A 5,253-nucleotide genomic window follows, 5' to 3' on the forward strand; every position below is an offset into this window, starting at 1 on the left:
CCGCAGGCATGACTACGGAAGGTCCGCCGGAGCTGCCTGCCGCCCTGCCGGCAAAAGGCCACCCCAAGCGTGCGCTTGGCGCGCTGGGGTCTGGAGCCGGCCCTGAGCATGGGGGCCCCGGGTTGGGGGCGGGGTGGGGAGGAGTCACATGGAGGGTCACGTGTCCCTCCCATGAGTGCAGTACCAGCAAGAAATGATTTCTACTTGTACCACTGCCCATGGGGGAGAGAGGAATGAGTTGTGTCTGGGCATTGTTGCTAGGCAGATTAAGCACTCCACTCCCAAAGCTTCTGGAATTGGGTGTAGCAGTTCTGGATCTGCTCCAGTAGGTTCCCTGTTGCTGGGGTCAGACGCCCTGAGGGCAAGCAGTCAGGGCAGCTGCTTTGCAGGGGCCATGTGCCCTGGGTGAGTTGGGAGAAGCTGAGCCCAGCAGCAGAAAGCAGGTTGTTGTCCCTAAATCTGAAGCATTTTGCAGCAGGTTAGTGCTATTGTTAACCCTCTACCAGGGAAGCCTGGGCAATGCTAATTCAGCCAGGGGAAATTGGGAGGGGAAAAACACTTCTATTTTAATTGTACGCTTTGAATGTTGTTTGATTTTAGCCAAACTGCTCTAGTTACATTGTCTGAACTAGTCTGTCACCAACTGTTCTTTAAATGCAGCAATGGGGAAAGAGTCATTTCTGTTTTGCTATTCTCAGTTTTGTATTTTCTTGTAACAGGGTTTTCTTTAAATCTAGACACGTAACTGAGTGGTTGGTTAATCAGTTTGCTGACTGACTAGCAGTGATTTCAGCAGAGGAAGAGTCTGCCTGGATTCCAACTGAAGATCCCTACAAGCAAGTGGAGGGAAGATGTTTTAGACTCTGCAAACTGTCTAGATTTGGTGATCAAAGACTCTAACTGAGACCTAGGTGAACAAAACCTACCTTTTGGGAACTCCCTGTTTCTTCTCACTGTGTTTCTGTGGGGACTGAACTGTTCAGATTTGAATTTGTTTTCTTTATTTATGTTTATGTATAAGTGAATATAATGTCTGGATTATAAAATAGCCATGTTGTGCTGTAAAATTAGATGATTATTTTTCTTTATCACAAGATTTTTATGAAGTTGTTTAATTAAATCCGTATCTTTTGGGACTTGAATGTGGGAAGGTTGACCCTGTGCAATCCTTGCTGAAAATCCTGAGAGACTGAACTCTGGGTCTCCAGCTGCTTCCTATGGGAGTTGGGTTTTTTTACGCCCTGGAGAAGGGCAATGAAGTGAACTGTAGCCCACCTGATGGTTACACAGCAGCAAGGCAGCTTGGCAGATGGGGTTCAGCACAGTCCCCAGAACTCACATGCAGGATGGGTGGTCAGTCCTTCAACAGGTTTAATAGGCAGCAGGGACTAAAATCCCCAAAGGCTGGCTGAGGACACAGTGCAGGGAGTCGGGGGTCTCCCAAACCATTTCCCTGACCGTCTCACTGACGGATGGTGACTCACCACGCTGTGAGTGACCCTCAGGTTCAGAGACGCTCTGGACCCCTCAGCACTGCAGGGGGCTGATGATCACTGCCGACAGGCATCCTCTCCACGCAGGAGTCGGGCTGCTGCTGGCCCCAGGATTTCCCCTCACCCCAAAGGGGTGCGGGCTCTGGGTGAAGACTGCAATAACTCTACTAAAACCCCCAACTCTAATCACCTACCCCAGCGCCCAGACACGCTCCTAACACCAGAGCAGCACCTGCCCCGTGGTGACTGGTTTTCCTAGGAGCTGCAGGGCTAACGCCGCCCAGCTGTGGAGAAGTTTTCCCAACAAACTCCGTGCTGGGAGTTCCCTCAAACAGAGACAGGGGGGCTGCTGCCAGGCATCCTGAGGCCAGTTCTCAGGGACCCTGCCTGCCTGCAGGCCTGGGACTGCCCAGCTCCTCACAGCCAGCCCTGCCCTTTCTGTGACTGGCACCAGCCCCCCCAAGATGGCTCTTCCTCTTTCCCAGCACTCCTGGTGACGGCATCTCACCGCCTACTGGTCAATCTAGCTCTTCTTCCCAGGCTTTGCTTGTCAATCACTGACCCTGCCATCCTCCCCCGAGCCAACAGGGCCCCTATTGCTCCAAATAGCCTCTCTCCCTCTGGCTTGTCCAGCTGGCTGAGTCTGCCCGTGGCCCTCTCCCCCTGCGGCAGCATGACACTGTCCAACTTGAGCTCCTTGGGGGTGACCCGTGAATGACAGAATGTGTGATCTGTGCCTGGAACTGCTGGACCTCAGCCCCTTCAACCATGCGGAAAACTTACCCCGGGACCCTGTGGATTTTCCTTCACTTAACGCCTGCAAATCAAGCTGGGATCTCTCTTTCCAAAAGCTCTGCTCCTGCTCAAACAGAAGCGAGGGTCTGGATGCAGGTGAAATGTTTTTCTGTCATGGGATTGGCTGTGGATGGGTTCTGTTCTGGGCTGTCAGTGCTACCCAAGCGGTTAAGTGTTTCCTGCTGCTCCTGCCGTGAATGCATCCTCTACTCAGGCCCTGACTGCAGCTCTGTCCTCCAGCTCTGCTGCTGCCCTGTCTATGGTGCAAGGCTCCTGCCTCTGCAGCAGCTGTGATTCTGTCGCCTGCCTGGGCTCCGCTGATACTGTTGCTCCTGCTGGCATTGCAGCCAGTGGCCTTTCCTCTTGCTGTCCTGTTTACGAGCACTGCCCCCACCTCTCTTATGTGTTTAACCCACAAAGAGCAAACCACTGTGTACTGGTCCAGCGAGTTGCTCTGTGGCCACTCAGGGCACCTCCTGGTGCTCACCAGCCAAGGTGACTGCTGCTGCCTGCATGAACCACCCGCCTTATCCACTGAATGGGTGATCCTTGAGGAGCTGGAACAGCATCTCTGCTGAGGCTCTTATCCAAGTGTCTGTGCTGGGTGTTCATTACATTAGCCAAAGGGCCAGTCCAGGCTGTGCGGGAGACCCTCCATCACATGCCCTCTGCCCGCTAGCTGCTCTTGCTCATGGCTTGATAATGAGACCGTTCAGGTGCTGGGGAGGGCTGCAGTCACCGAAATGGCCCTTCAGCCAGGAAGATCCTGTTTGAGTGGTTGCCTGAAAACAACTCCTGAATCAGGACATTATTCTTTGCACCAGTCACTGCACGTTCTGGGGCCTCTGGAAGGAGCTAAATACATGGGGCAAGGTGTGGGTCTGTCCAGTTCAGTGATGGAGGATGGGTCCTTTAACTCCCAGGTCAATGGCTCCAATCGAGCCACATCAGTACTGGCTGCAAGCGTAATGTTTGTGGAGTTACAGGGGAATGGGTTTGCGCCCACTTCCCTGAGGCCATCACTGATATAGCTGGCCAGGAATTTTCCATGACAATGATTTTTTCAGCTGAAAATGCAGTTTCCCCATAATCAAATTTTTTGCTGCAAATTTTACATTTTCTGTCAGGAAAATCCAAATGAAATATTCAATTTTGGGTGGGTTTGGCCCAAATCAGAATAGTTAATTTAAAAAAAAATTGACATGGAACATTTTATTTTGAGTCACTTCAACAGAACATTAAACTGGTTTTCCCTTAGGTCACATTGCCTTATGGGAATTGTAGTTCAAGCTCTGTTCTCATCTATGGGCTGAGCTTCCTGGAGGACTACATCTCCCATAATGCAACATGGTTTTTTTTTTCTCAGATATGCTGTGTGGTGCATCATAGGAGTCAGATGATTATGACTGTATAATGGGAGATAGAGTCCATCAAGGGAGCCTGGCTAATCCGATAAAATGGAAGCATGAGGCTCCGAACTACATCTCTCATAAGGCAAGTCACATGGGAAAATGCAGTTGAATATTGAAGTGACTCAAAATTAAGCATTTCAGGACAGTTGAATACATTGAAATAAATTGCTTCAGTTTGGGAATGTTAAAATTTGTTTGGATCGAAAATGTCAAAATGAATGTCTATTTGGCAATAAAATTCAAAATTTCAACTTTGTATCCTGATAGGGGATGAAAACAACTGTTGGAATTTCCTGCAAGATGGAAATTCTGAATGTCATGCAGCACTAATTGTCCCCTTTATTAGTGGTTTCAGAGTAGTATATTGGCCTTGTGTGTCTGAATGGTGGCCTCTAGTGGCTGCAGCCCACAGGGCAGATGTGGGACCTGCTCCCATGGCTAGCTAAGAGAGTTTCCTTTTAGCCGGGGAAGGAGAAGGCCTGTGTTTTGTAAGAGTAAGATCCTGTTTCTAGTGGTGTGTGATTGATGTTGGGATAGTAGCTCTGGTAGCTGAGGATACTTCTCCGGAAGAGGGAACTCCAGTTATTAGGAAGAGACAGGTATTAGTAATGTGCGATTCGATCATTAGAAACATAGATAGCTGCGTTTGCGATGATCAGGAGAACCACATGGTGACCTGCCTGCCTGGTGCGAAGGTTGCAGATCTCTCGAGACATCTAGATAGACTTATGTGTAGTGCTGGGGAGGAGCCGGGGGTCGTGGTACATGTAGGTACCAACGACATGGGGAAGGATAGGAGAGAGGTCCTGGAGGCCAAATTTAGGCTGCTAGGTAAGAGATTGAAGTCCAGGACCTCCATGGTAGCATTCTCTGAAATGCTTCCAGTTCCATGTGCAGGGCCAGTTAGACAGGCAGAACTGCAGGGTCTCAATGCGTGGATGAAACGATGGTGTAGGAAGGAGGGGTTTAGATTTATTAGGAACTGGAGAAACTTTTTGGGAAAGGGGGAGCCTATACAGGAAGGATGGGCTCCACCTAAACCAAAATGGAACCAGATTGCAGGCACTTAAAATTAAAACGGTTGTAGAGCAGTTTTTAAACTAAGGGCTGGGGGAAAGCCGACAAGTACGGAGGAGCATTTGGTTCGGACAGCCCTTAGGGGAGGATCTATAAATGGAGATTCCCTATGTCCTAATAAGGAGGAGAGGATGGAAAATGATAAAATACAGGGAGGATCTGATGAGAAACAGTCAAATGAAAAAAGTCCCATTCAATTGTGTCATGCAATAGAGGACAGCCAAAAAATGACAAGTTTTTAAAATGCTTATATACCAATGCTAGAAGCAGGGCCGGCTCTAGTTTTTTGCTCCCCCAGGCAAAAAAAAAATGTTTTGACTGCCCCCAGCCCCAGCCCTGGGCTCCCCCCCACACTCCCCTGCTGCCCCAGCCCTGGGTTCTCCCCCCCACACACACCCACACCCTCTGCTGCCCCAGCGCTGGGCTCCCTCCTTTCTCCCCCACCAGTGCCCTCCCCCCAACCCCCTGCTGCCCCA

The 5,253-nt window shown here is 50.1% G+C and overlaps 1 long non-coding RNA gene across 2 annotated transcripts; it reads left to right on the forward strand.

Annotated features, from left to right (window-relative positions):
- The first annotated feature begins 243 nt into the window (after window positions 1–243).
- Window positions 244–3,797, forward strand: LOC120391519. Of its 2 annotated transcripts, XR_005591365.1 has the most exons (3): window positions 244–478; window positions 720–911; window positions 3,655–3,797. It is a non-coding gene; the product is annotated as an uncharacterized LOC120391519 (long non-coding RNA). The 2 variants fall into 2 exon arrangements; XR_005591364.1 differs by lacking the exon at window positions 3,655–3,797 and having other exon boundaries at window positions 720–990.
- Window positions 3,798–5,253: the final 1,456 nt, after the last annotated feature.

The sequence above is a fragment of the Mauremys reevesii genome, linkage group 26, assembly GCF_016161935.1.
Source record: "Mauremys reevesii isolate NIE-2019 linkage group 26, ASM1616193v1, whole genome shotgun sequence".
In the NCBI taxonomy this organism is placed as follows: Eukaryota; Metazoa; Chordata; order Testudines; family Geoemydidae; genus Mauremys; species Mauremys reevesii.